Below are 12736 nucleotides of genomic sequence, written 5' to 3'. Positions count from 1 at the left end.
TTAGTTCATATCAGTGAGATCATACAATATTTGTCCTTTGTGTTTGGCTTATTTCACTCAGCATATTGTCCTCTAGGTTCATCCATGTTGTCGCATGCCTCAGGACATATTCAGTTATTTTTTTTTTCGTATTTCAGATATTTTTGTTACTTCAAATTTGTTGTTAGGAATGACTGAAATAAAAAATATAATTGAGCCCCTCCATCATCATCATCATGGAAATATCCTTAAGAGAACAACTGGTCAGATGAATATTATTGCTTCCCATTTTCAACCAGTAAATAATTGCCATTTGATAAATAGACAGCCAACCATCTGTTGAGAATGCACAAGATACGTTATATAATACAACATGCCTGTTCACGGGGGAAAAACACACTAGAAAGTAACTTATGTGAACTTCTTGATTTTGTCATACAAGACAAGCACAAAAGCACCACCCATGCCTCCAAGAACTTTGGACCCACCGCCCTTGAAGAAAGTTTTGGATCGTTCTGTCCCGTGTACATGATATCAGTTCCTTTATGCTCTGACTGCATCATCATGTGGCAACGAACAGTGTCAAATGGATAGGAATTCAACACAGCAACGGTCGTGGTGAACTGTAAGATCATCCAGCTCATAAAGATGTGAGTATTCTTGGGATCTGGAAACATTCCACTTGCGGTGTAACAGATACTGAAGTAGGCAGCTCGGTAGATGATGACACCCTGTACCGACATGTTAAAGCCTTGGTACAGGCCCTTAAACCCATCAAATTTGTAGATCTTAACCAGGCAGTCACCAAAGCCTTTGAATTCCCTTTCAGCTTCAGCTTTCCCCACATCAGCTGCTACAGGCAAAATCAAGAAGGTACACAAAACACAAGGATGTGGTCTCAGCAGCACCACCCGGTGCCAGGTTCCCTGCAAAGTAGCACCAAAACTGGGTCCTCTTGTCCAAACCTCCCAAGAAAATCTGCTTGTATTTATCTTTGAGGCAAAGTTGAGCACCTGGATGGGGAAGTATCTGATGACATTGGCCAGGTTACCATGCCAAAAGGACAGGACTCCCTGCTTCTTGGGGATATGAGCCACACAGTCTATAATGCCCTTATACTATTTATCTGCGGTGATTTGCTTGCAGGCATGCTGCATCTGCAGCTGCAGCTTGACCTTTTCATTGGTGGTACTGTGATCTTGGAGACAGCCACTGCCAATCCACCTCTAGGAAGTCCTTAGTGAAGGACACATCGGTATCAGTAGATGATGATACCCTGTTGAGAGGAAGGAGGAGGTGGGCAGGTGCCTATCAGGGCTGGGAACCAGCTTCAACTCCAGGGCTCTGAACCTTCATTCATTTTTGCAGCTGAATAATACTGTATAGCATGTATATACCACATTTTGTTAACCTAATCATCAGTTGATCACACTTGAGTTGTTTCCGTCTTTTGGTAAATGTGAATATTTTGGCTGTAAACACTGGTGTGCAAATATCTGTTTGGGTCCCTGCTTTCGATTCTTCTGAGTATATACTTAGTGGCAGGATTGTCGGGTCATATGGTAATTCTATATTTAGCTTCCTTAGGAACTCCCAAACTGTCTTCCACAGGGCTGCACCATTTTTCATTCCCACAAGCTGTGAAGGAGTGTCCCTATTTCTCCTCATCCTCTCTAACGTTTGTAATTTCCTGTTTTTTTTTTAAGTAGTGGCCATTCTATAACACAAAGCCAATCAACAATTAAACCTTTAGACAAGAGGGAGAAACAGACCTTTAGAGTTAATTCATCAAGATATTCAGATACCCAGACATCAGCAAAAATTAGAAGCCATACCAAGAATCAAAAGCCAGATAAAGATACTACAAGAAAAGAAAATTACAGACCAATTTCTCTGATGAATATAGATGCAAAAATCCTCAACGAAATACTTAACAAATCCAATCCAACAGCACAGTAAAATAATTATACACCATGATCAAGTGGGGTTTATCCCAGGTATGCAAGGGTGGTACAACATAAGAAAATTAATTAATGTAATACACCACATTAACAACAAGAAGGGGGAAAACCACATGATCATCTTGATTTACACAGAAAAGGCATTTGAAAAAATCCATCATCCTTTCTTGATAAAAACACTTCAAAAAATAGGAATAGAAGGAAACTTCCTCAACATGATAGTCTTCCACAGTGCCTGGGCCATTTTATATTCCCACCAACAATGAGTGAGTGTTCCTATTTCTCTACATCCTCCTCAACACTTGCAATTTTCTGTTTTTTTTTTTTTTTTTAATTGTAGCCATTCTAGTGAGTGTGAAATGGCATCTCATTGTGGTTTTGATTTGCATTTCACTAACAGCGAATGATGTTGGGTATCTTTTCATGTTTTTTTGTTTTTTGCCATTTGTATATCTTCTTTAGAGAAATGTCTATTCAAGTCTTTCATTCAGTTTTAAATATGTTGCACTTCTTGGATATGTATATTTATGTCTTTCATAAGAATTGGGAAATTCTCAGCCATTATTTCCTCAAATATTCTTTCTGCCGCCTTTCCCTTTCCTTCACCTTCTGGGAGTCCTCTGATGTGTATGTTTGTATGCTTCATGGTGTTACTCAAGTCCCTTAGAAATTGCTCAATTTTTTTTCTATTCTTTCCTATATCTGTTCTTCTGTCTGTATAATTTTGATTGTCCTGTCTTTGAGTTCATTGGTTGTATCGTCTGCCAGTTTTAATGTGCTGTTGTATGCCTCTAGTGTATTTTAATCTCCATTATTGTGCTTTACATCCCCATAATTTCTCTTATGTTTATTTTAATCTTTCTAATTCTTAATTTTGTACACACATTGTCTTTTTAATATCCTTTATCTCTATATCCACAATTAGTTTATTTCTATTCACATTTTCCTTCATCTCCTTGAATTAATTTAGATTTGTTTGAACTTCCTTGATTAATTGTTCCAGTCTGTCTCTTCTGAATTTTTAATTTGTTCCCTTGACTGAGCAATATCTTCTTGTTTCTTAGGATGGCTTGTAATTTTTTTCTGAAGTGTGGACACATTATTTTGATGTGCTAACTCTGAAGTTAAGTTTCTCCCTCTTGCCTAGGGTTTTAGTATAGATTGGCTCTGACCAAGGCTCTTCTTCAATGCTTGGTCTAACTTATACTGAACGTTTAGAGTGGCCTGTGTCTAACTGTTCTGATTTTCTCAGATCTTTTTCATGTGTTTCTTGCCCTGGACATGCAGTGCAACTTTTAAGATGGTCCTTTTATGTGTAATTGTTTTACCTCCAGGAGAAAGCTTCCTTTCCTCAGTTCCTTCTCTGGGAGTCCTGATCTACTTTGTTTTTGTGTCTGTGTGCAGAATTTTCTCCCCAGTTCCTATGATAAAAAAAAAACAAACTTTTCTCTCTCACTCAGTGTCCCCCTTTCATTACACATTTCAGTTCTGGGACTCATCCTGCCTTACAGCAGTTCTGTTTTCCATTTTTTTTTCTGTGAGGCTTTTCTGCCTCTGGTCACTCCCTCATTAGTGTATCCTGCCCCTGGGAGTCAGAGGGGGTTAATGTTCAAAATGTTCATTTTTTTCATTTAGGTTATCCAGCTAGAGACTGCATTGGCCATGTGCATCTCTTGCAGTCTCTTTTATTTTCTGGGGACTCTTTTGTATGCATGTGCTCTCCAGCCACTTGTGTTCTGTCCTGGGTCTCTGCAAACTTGGATCCCTGTGCCTAGATATAGATGGGGTTCTAACTTGGTACTGTGAGTGGCTCTGTGGTCTGCATCCATGGCAGGAGGGACCGTGGCTGTGCTGCCTCTGGGTGACTCTTAAGCTGCATGGGACTTGGTGACAGGAAGGGGTCTGGACTGGCAGGTCCAGGTCATAGCTCCTACCTTATTTTTGGTGTTTTTCCCCCCTTTTTCTTCAATTCAGCATTTGTGAAGTCCTTCTCCTGTTATCTATCACCCTGAGAGATACAAGTAAGTGGGATTTGTCCTTCAATAGTTGCTTCTGAGGGGACACTTTCCCAGGGATATCTTACATCACCATGTTGATGACATCACTCTTTTATGTCTTTTACAGGAGTTATTGTAGTCTTCATTTTATTTTTATTTATATGTTTATGGTTACTATTATGTTTTCAGTTTCTGAGGGATAACATTATGTGTTATTTTTCCTATTAAACAGTAATTAGTATCACTGACACTGAGTAAAAACCTTACACAGAATAGATGGTTAAAACTGGTGACAAAATGAGCTCGCCTCTTTCTTTCTGCTTGACTTTATCCTCTACCTATTCTGTGAAAACATTCTGCAGAAAGTGAAGGTGTGAAATAATTTCTTAAAAAGGGAACTTTTCCTTCCTGTGATGACAGAAGTGAAAATCTAATCCATTTTCACATCACTGCTTTTCAGTTGCCTCCTCTCTATGGTATTCCCAAGTCTTATCTTCAAGGGAGAGGAATTCATTCAACTCCCTACTGGAAACTACTTTTTGTTCAAATAATTATTTTCAGAACCAAAATATATGATAAGGCTTGCATATGGACTGAACTCTCGGGTTTTGGGAAGTCCCATTATGCCTCTGGCTCAACTGTTTGCAAATTTCTTAGAAAACTGAATTATGATTGTCAAGACATCATAATGTAATGTACAAGCAGAGACATACATTTAATTAAAAAAAGCTGAGGAACTTAAATTGGCAAGTTTCTTTATCTTACTTCACTCTATATGATTAGTTTCCTTCATACTAAACCACTATTTTTTTTTTTTTACCTTTCCCTACCAACTAGATCCAAACTTTTCTCCTTCTTCCATGACTTTGGTAAAAAAAAAAAAAAAAAAAACAACAAAACAAATAAACAAAATAAAAATTACCAGGAAAGGAAAATGTTATTAGGTGCTTGGCATAGTTACTCATTTTTTCTCTTTTCCTTTAAGCATATTTTTTGCTTAGATTATAGATTTACTAATATTTTTCAGTTAGTGGTTGCCTGACAACTTTTTTCCATCATTTTACTTTCAACCTTTTTGAGTCCTTATGTTGATTGCATATAGTTGGACTTTTTCTGTCCAAAAATGTCTATCTAACCTGTCCCAACTAGGTGCTATCTAATCTCATTTACCCTGGGGAGGAAAACAGTATCCATCAACCGTGGAGAGTATGCCAGGTACTGTTCTCAGTGTTTTACATCTACTGACTCAGTTAATCTTCACAACAATGCTATAAAATAGGTACTAATATTATTATTTCCATTTTATAGGTGAGGAGACTGAATCATGGAAGAGTTAGGTAACTTGCCCAAGGTGACACAGCTGGTCAGGGGCACAGCCAGAATTTGAATGCAATCTGTTGCTAACAACAATGATCTTAAGCAAGATGCTATTCTGTATTCCAGGGAACAACCTTTCACACCCTCCCTAGTCACTATCCCCACTTTTTGCATCTGTGCAGTTATCTGGTGAAGGACAATTCTGTGTATTATTCACCTGGTTACCAATTTCCTTTAAACACAGTTTTCATGTGTTTTAAATCCACTGCTCTGATCTACCAGAGCCCAACATTAGTTTATTAACAGTTTATCCAACCTCCTGCCCTTGTAGCACATCACTGTAAGTTCACAATATTCTGTGAACTTCCAGCCCAGCTGTACCTTGTTAGTGCTCCCATATTCTCATACACCCCAGCACTTTTGCCCCATGCCAATAGCCACCCCTCATAGCCACAGGAGAAGTTATATCCATTAGGGTTCTTATAACATGGAATGAAGGAAGTCTTCATGGAGGAAGATGCACCTGACCTGGCCCCTAAAGGACAGATAGAAATAGGGGGAACAAACATTCCAAAACAAGCACAGTAATAACAAAAGCATGCATAGCAGAATGTCTAAGTTCCTTTCCATTTCCAGTTTGGTGAGTTTTCTTTAAAGTCATAAACAGCTGTGAATATTATCAAATGTCTTTGATGCATATATTGGAAGCTTCCTCCTTTATTTTGCTAATATAGTAATTTATAATGTTTGTTTTTCAAATGTTAAACCAAGCGTGCATTACTGGGATAAACCTCACTTGGTCATGATTCTTTTTATGTATTGCTGGATTCAATTCACTAATCTTTTGTTTAGGATTTTTGCATCTATGTTCATGACAGTTATTGGCCTTCAATTTTCCTTTCTTGTTATATCCTTGTTAAGTTTTGGTATCAGGGTTCTGCTGGCCTCATCAATTATATCTGCATCAGATTTTTTTTTAGGTTTTGTAAGGTATATATTCACAACCTTTTTACTTTCAACCTTTCTTTACCCTATATTTTAATGTGAGTCTATTTTAAGCAGTGTGTGGTTGCATTTTGTTTTCTATAAAATAAATGGCAGTCTGACAAAATTTATATTTTAATTTGAAGTGCTTAGTCCATTTACATTTAGAGTAATTATTAAAGTATAGTTGGGTTTATAGCTATCATCTTGCTACTTGTTCTCTATTTGTCCTCTCCGTTTATTTCTACCTTCTTCCCTTCTATTTTATTATTCAAGTATTTTTATTACTCCATTTACCCTCCCATTATGTTTTATTTATACATTCTTTCGTAATTCCTTTTGTGGGTACCCCAGAGAGTAGAATATGCATTCTTGACTTATTCCAGTCCACCTTAAATTAGTATTTTCACCACCTCCTTAACATGTAAGAAACTTACAACAATTTTACCCTATTTACTGACCTTTCATCTTTTGTGCTATCAGTGTTATGTTTCTACATATTTTATTTCTACATAAGTTTGAAACCCAAGAGGACATTGTTGTTATCATTATTTTAAACAGCTAGTGCTCTTTGTTCCTTCCTGCAGTACCATGCTTCCGTCAGCCCAAAATATCCCATTTAATACTTACTGTAGCATGAGTCTGCTGGCAAAAATTCAAGTTTCACTTGTCAGAAAACATGTTTATTAAGCCTTTTTTTATTGAGGTGAAATTCACATAACACAAAATTAATCATTTTAAAGTGAGCTATTTAGTGACATTTAGTACATTCACAATCTTGTGTAACTGCCACCTCTACCTAGTTCAAAAACATTATCATCATCCCCAAAGGAAACCTCATACCCATTAAGTAGTTACTCTCCATTCCCCCTACCCACAGTCCCTGGAAACCCCCAATCTGCTTTCTGTCTCCATGGATTTACCCATCCTGGATATTTTACATAAACTGAATCACACAATGTGCAACTTTTTGTGTCTGGCTTATTTTACTTAATATTTTTGAGTTTCATCCATGATGTAGCATGTATCACTACTTCATTCCTTTTTATGGCTGAATTATATTCCATTTTATAGATATACCACAATTTGTTTATCCATTCATCCATGGATAGACATTTGGGTTGTTTCCATCTTTTGTCTATTGTGAATAGTCATACTACAAACATTTGCATACATGTATTTGAATACCAGTTTTCAATTCTTTGGGGTATCTACCTAAAAGTGGAATTGCTCAGTCATGTGGTAATTCTATGTTTGACTTTTTGAGAAACTGCCTGTTTTCAACTATTTCACATTTCCACCAGCAATGTACAAGCATCCAATCTCCATATCCTTGCCAACAATTATCTGTTGTTGTTTTTATTATAGCCAACCTAATGAGTTGGAACTGGTATCTCATTGTGGTTTGGATTTGCATTTCCCTAATGAGTAATTATGTTGAGCATATTTTCATGTACTTGATGGCTTTTGTATATCTTTGTAGTGGCTTGAATTGTGTACCCAAGTTTGGACATGTTCTTGATCTTAGTCCACATTTTGGTGGTTGTAGACCCATTGTAAAAAAGATATCTTAAGATATCACTTCAGGTGTGGTCAAACTGAATCAGGTTAGGCTTTAATCTGGATTATACTGGAGTCCTTTATAAGCAGAGTGAAAGTCGGACAGGGAGAAGCCACTGGAAGAAGCTAGAAGCTGGAAATCATTGGAACTTGGAAGAAAGAAGAGAAGACACCATCATCTGCATTGCCATGTGACAGAAAAGCCAAGGACAAAGGATCACTGGCAGCAGCCTCAGATTGCCACAGTCTTCAGGGAGAAAGTATTGCCTTGCTGATGCCTCTATTTTGGGCTTCTCCTAGCCTCAAAATTATGAGCCAATAAATCCCCATTGGCTAAGCCAACCTGTTGTATGATATTTGTTTTAGCAGCTAGGAAATTAAAACAGCCTTCTTTGGAGAAATGTCTATTCAGGTACTTTGCCTGTTTTTAAATTGGGTTTTTTGTCTTTTTGTTGTTGAGTTGAAATACTCTTTATATATTCTGGATACTAAACACTTATCTGATATATAATTTGCAAATACTTTCTTCCATTCTGTAGGTTGTATTTGCACTTTCTGGATAGGGTCCTTTGATACACAATAGTTTTTAATTTCGATAAAGTTCGTTTTATCTAGTTTTTCTTTTGTTGCTTGCACTTTTGATGTCATATCTAAGAAATCATTGCAAAATTCAAGGTCATGAAAAATTTCCCATTTTATTCTAAAAATTTTATGGTTTTAACCCTTATATCTAGGTCACTGATCAATTTTGAGTTAATCTCTGTGTTTGGTGTGAGGTGTGGCCCATCTTTATTGTTTTGCATTTGGGTATCCAGTTGTTACAGCACCATTTGCTGAAAAGACATTTTCCCCCACTGAATGGTCCTAGTACCCTTGTCAAAATTCAATTGGCCACAGATGTTTAGATTTATTCCTGGACTCTCAATTCTATTCCATGGATCTGTATGCCTATACTTATGCCAGCACCACACTGTTTTGGTAACTGTAGCTTTGTAGTAAACTTTGATCCATGAACACTGGATGTCTTCATTTGTTTAGGTCTTCTTTAATTTCTTGCAGCAATGTTTTGTAAGCAGAATTGTTTTCTTAATTTTCTTTTCTGTTTAACCATTGCTGATGTGTAGAAACACTTTTTTGTAGTTGATCTTGTACCCTGCAACTTTGCCAAATTTGTTTTTTATCACTACTAATTTTATATGTGTGTGTGTATTCTTTTCCATTTTCTATACATATAGGATGATGATGTCATCGGCAAATAGAGATTGTTTTACTTGTTCCTTTTTTTCCAATTTGCATGTCTTTTATTTATTTCTTCTTGTCTAAATGCTCTGGTTAGAACTTCCAGTAAAATGTTGAATGGCAGTGGTGAAAGATGGCATCTTTGTCTTATTCCTGATATTAGGCATAAAGCTTTCAGTCTTTCAAAACTGAGTATGATGTAAGTTGTGGGTTTTTCATAAATGCGCTTTATCATATTGAGGAAATTCCCTTATATTCATAGTTATCTGAGGAGTATTTTTATCATGAAAGGGTGAGAGTTTTTTCAAATCCTTTTTCTGTGCCAATTAAAATTATCATTTGTTTTTTTTTTCCTTCATTCTATTAATGTGGTGTGTTGATTGTTTTTCTAGTGTTGAACCATCCTTACATTCCTGGGATAAATTCCATTTAGTCATGGTATATAATCCATTTAATATGCTGTTGGATTCAGTTTTCTAGTATTCTGTTGAGGATTTTTGCATCTATATGGATAAGGAATATTGGTCTGTAGTTAATTTTTCTTGTGGAGACTTTGTCTGCCTTTGGTATCAGGGTGATACTGGTCTCATATAATGAGTTAGGAAGTTTTTATTCCTCTTCTATCTTTAGGAAGAGTTTGAGAACTCATAGTGATTCTCCTTAGACGTTTAGTAAAATTCAGCAGTGAAGCAAACTGGGCTGGACTTCTCTTTCTAGGACATCTTTTTTAAATTATTGATTCAATGCCTTTACTTATAATAGGTTTATTGAAATTTTTGATTTCTGTTTTATTCAAGTTAGGTAAATTGTATGTTTCTAGGAATTTGTCCAATTCATCTAGGTTATCTAATTGTTTGGTATACCAGTGTTAAAAGTATTCTCTTATAATCCTTTTTATTTCAGTAAGATCAGTAATAATGTCCACACTTTCTTTTCTGTTTTATTTATATGCATCTTCTCCCTTTTTCCTTTGTTAGTCTAGCTAAAAGTTTGTCAATTTGGTTGATCTTATCATAGAACCAACTTTTGATTTTGTTGATTCTCTCTTTTGTTGATGTTTTCCTATTCTTTATTTCACTGATATCTCATCTGATCTTTATTATTTCCTTCCTCCTGCTAGCTATGGGTTTAGTTTGATGTTCTTTCTCTATTTCCTTAAGGTATGAACTTAGGTTATTCATTTGAGATGTTTCTTCATTTTTAATGTAGGCACTTAGTGCTATAAACCTCTTTCTGAGCACTACTTTTGCTGTGTCATTAGTTTTGGGATGTGTGTTCATTTTCATTTATCTCTAAGTATTTTCTAATTAACCTTGTGATTTCTTCTTTGGCCCATTGGTTGTTTAAGAGTGTGTTATTTAATAGCCACATATTTTCCTTCTGGTATTTATTTCTAGCTGCATTCCATTGTGGTCATAGAATATGCTCTGTATGATTTCCCTATTTTTAAATGTATGAGACTTGTTTTGTGGACTAACATAAGGTTTATCTTGGAGAATGTTCCCCGTGCTCTTGAGAAGACTGTGTACTCTGCTGTTTTGGGGAGGAGTGATTTTATACGTTGTTTAGATGTTCAAATTCTCTATATCTAGACGTTCTATCCAGTATTGAAAGTGGTGTGTTGCAGTGGCCAGCTATTATCATAGAACTGTCTATTTCTCCCTTAAATTTGGTCAATGTTTGTTTCTGATATTTTGAGGCTCTGTTTTTGGTGAATATATGGTTACCATTGTTAAATCATCTTGTTTAATTGACCATAATATATACACATAATGTATATTATATATACATTATATACATTATATATACAGTAATATATATATATATATATATAGTGTCCTCTTTGTCTCATACAATTTTTTACTTAAAATCTATTTTGCCTGATATAAGTATAGCCACTCCAGCTCTCTTTTGGATACAATTCGATGCAATGCTTTTCCCCTCCATCTTTTACTTTCACCCTATTTGTGTCTTTGTACCTAAAATAGTCTCTTATATACAGCATATAGTTGGGTCATGGTACTTTTTTATTCATTCTTCCAATCTTTGCCTTTTGAATGGAGAGTTTAATCCCTTTACATTTAAGGTAATTACTGATAAGAAAGGACTTAATTCTGCCAGTTTACTATGTTTTCTGTATGACATACATTTTTTGAACCACATCTTCCTACATTATTGCATTCTCTCGTGTTTAATGGATTTTTTTTTTGTAGAGTACTGTGCTGGTTTGGATATATTATGTCCCCCTAAAAGCCACGTTTTAATCCAATCTTGTGGGATATTTGAATTAGGTTGTTTCCATGGAGATGTGACTCACCCAACTATAGGTGAAACATTTTGATTACATTTTTTCCATGGAGATGTGGACCCCACCCATTTTGGGGTGGATCTTAATTAAATCACTGGAGTCCTACAAGAGAAATTTCTGGAAAGACACTAGTAGAACTTTGAGATGCTAGCCCAGAGTTTGCTCCAAAGAAGCTAAGAGAGGACAAAATGCCCCAAGAGCAGCTGAGAGACTTTTGGAGAGACTGAGATGCTTGCTAATGCTTAGAGATGCAGACAAAAGGACACTTGGAGGGTCTCATTGAGCATAGCACTAGATTTCGGGGATTCTGTTTTCTTTTATGAGCCAGGCCTACAATAAGCAACCATGTCTAAGGGACCTGTGGTTGGCACTGATCTTGGCACTACCTACTCATGTGTGGGCGTTTTCCAGCATGGAAAAGTGGAGATAATTGCCAATGATCAGGGGAACTGAACAACTCCAAGCTATGTTGCCTTTACTGATACTGAATGTTTGATTGGCGATGCTGTGAAGAATCAAGATGCAATGAATCTCACCAACACGGTTTTTGATGCCAAGCATCTGATTGAGCATAGATTTGATGAAGCTGTTGTCCAGTCTGACATGAAGCATTGGCCCTTTGTGGTGGTGAATGATGCAGGCAGGCCCAAGGTCCAAGTAGAATATAAGGGCGAGACCAAGAGTTTCTATCCAGAGGAGGTATCCTCTATGGTTCTGATGAAAATGAAGGAAATTGCAGAAGCCTATCTTGGGAAGACTGTTACCAATGCTGTTGTCACAGTGCCAGCTTATTTTAGTGACTCTCAGTGTCAGGCCACCAAAGATGCTGATACCATTGCTGGCCTCAACATACTCAGAATCATCAATGAGCCAACTGCTGCTGCTACTGCTTATGGCTTAGACAAAAAGGTTGGTGCTGAAAGAAACATGCTGATCTTTGACTTAGGAGGTGGCACTTTTGATGTGTCAATCCTCACTGTTGAAGATGGAATCTTCAAGCTCAAATCAACAACTGGAGACACTCACTTAGATGGAGAAGACTTTGACAACCGAATGGTGAACCATTTTATTGCTGAGTTAAAGCGCAAACATAAGAAGGACATCAGTGAGAACAAGAGAGCTGTCTGCTGTCTCCGTACTGCTTGTGAATGAGCTAAGCGCATTCTCTCTTCCAGCACCCAGGCCAGTATTGAGATTGATTCTCTGAATGAAGGAATTGACTTCTATACCTCCATTACCCGTGCCTGGTTTGAAGAATTGAATGCTGACTTCTTCTGTGGCACTTTGGATCCTGTGGAGAAAGCCCTCAGGGATGCCAAGCTGGACAAGTCACAGATCCATGATATTGTCCTGGTAGGTGGTTCTACTCATATCCCCAAGATTCAGAAACT

General features: G+C 36.8%; 2 pseudogenes; one reads left to right on the top strand and one right to left on the bottom strand.

Annotated features, from left to right (window-relative positions):
* Nucleotides 1–390: 390 nt before the first annotated feature.
* LOC119522338 lies at nucleotides 391–4031 on the bottom strand (annotated as a pseudogene).
* A 7659-nt stretch (nucleotides 4032–11690) lies between these two features.
* On the top strand, nucleotides 11691–12731 carry LOC119523528 (annotated as a pseudogene).
* The last annotated feature ends 5 nt before the right edge of the window (nucleotides 12732–12736 follow it).

The sequence above is a fragment of the Choloepus didactylus genome, chromosome X (genome assembly GCF_015220235.1).
Source record: "Choloepus didactylus isolate mChoDid1 chromosome X, mChoDid1.pri, whole genome shotgun sequence".
NCBI lineage: Eukaryota > Metazoa > Chordata > Mammalia > Pilosa > Megalonychidae > Choloepus > Choloepus didactylus.
Note: the sequence above shows the minus strand (reverse complement) of the source record. Positions and strands in the feature narration are given on the sequence as shown.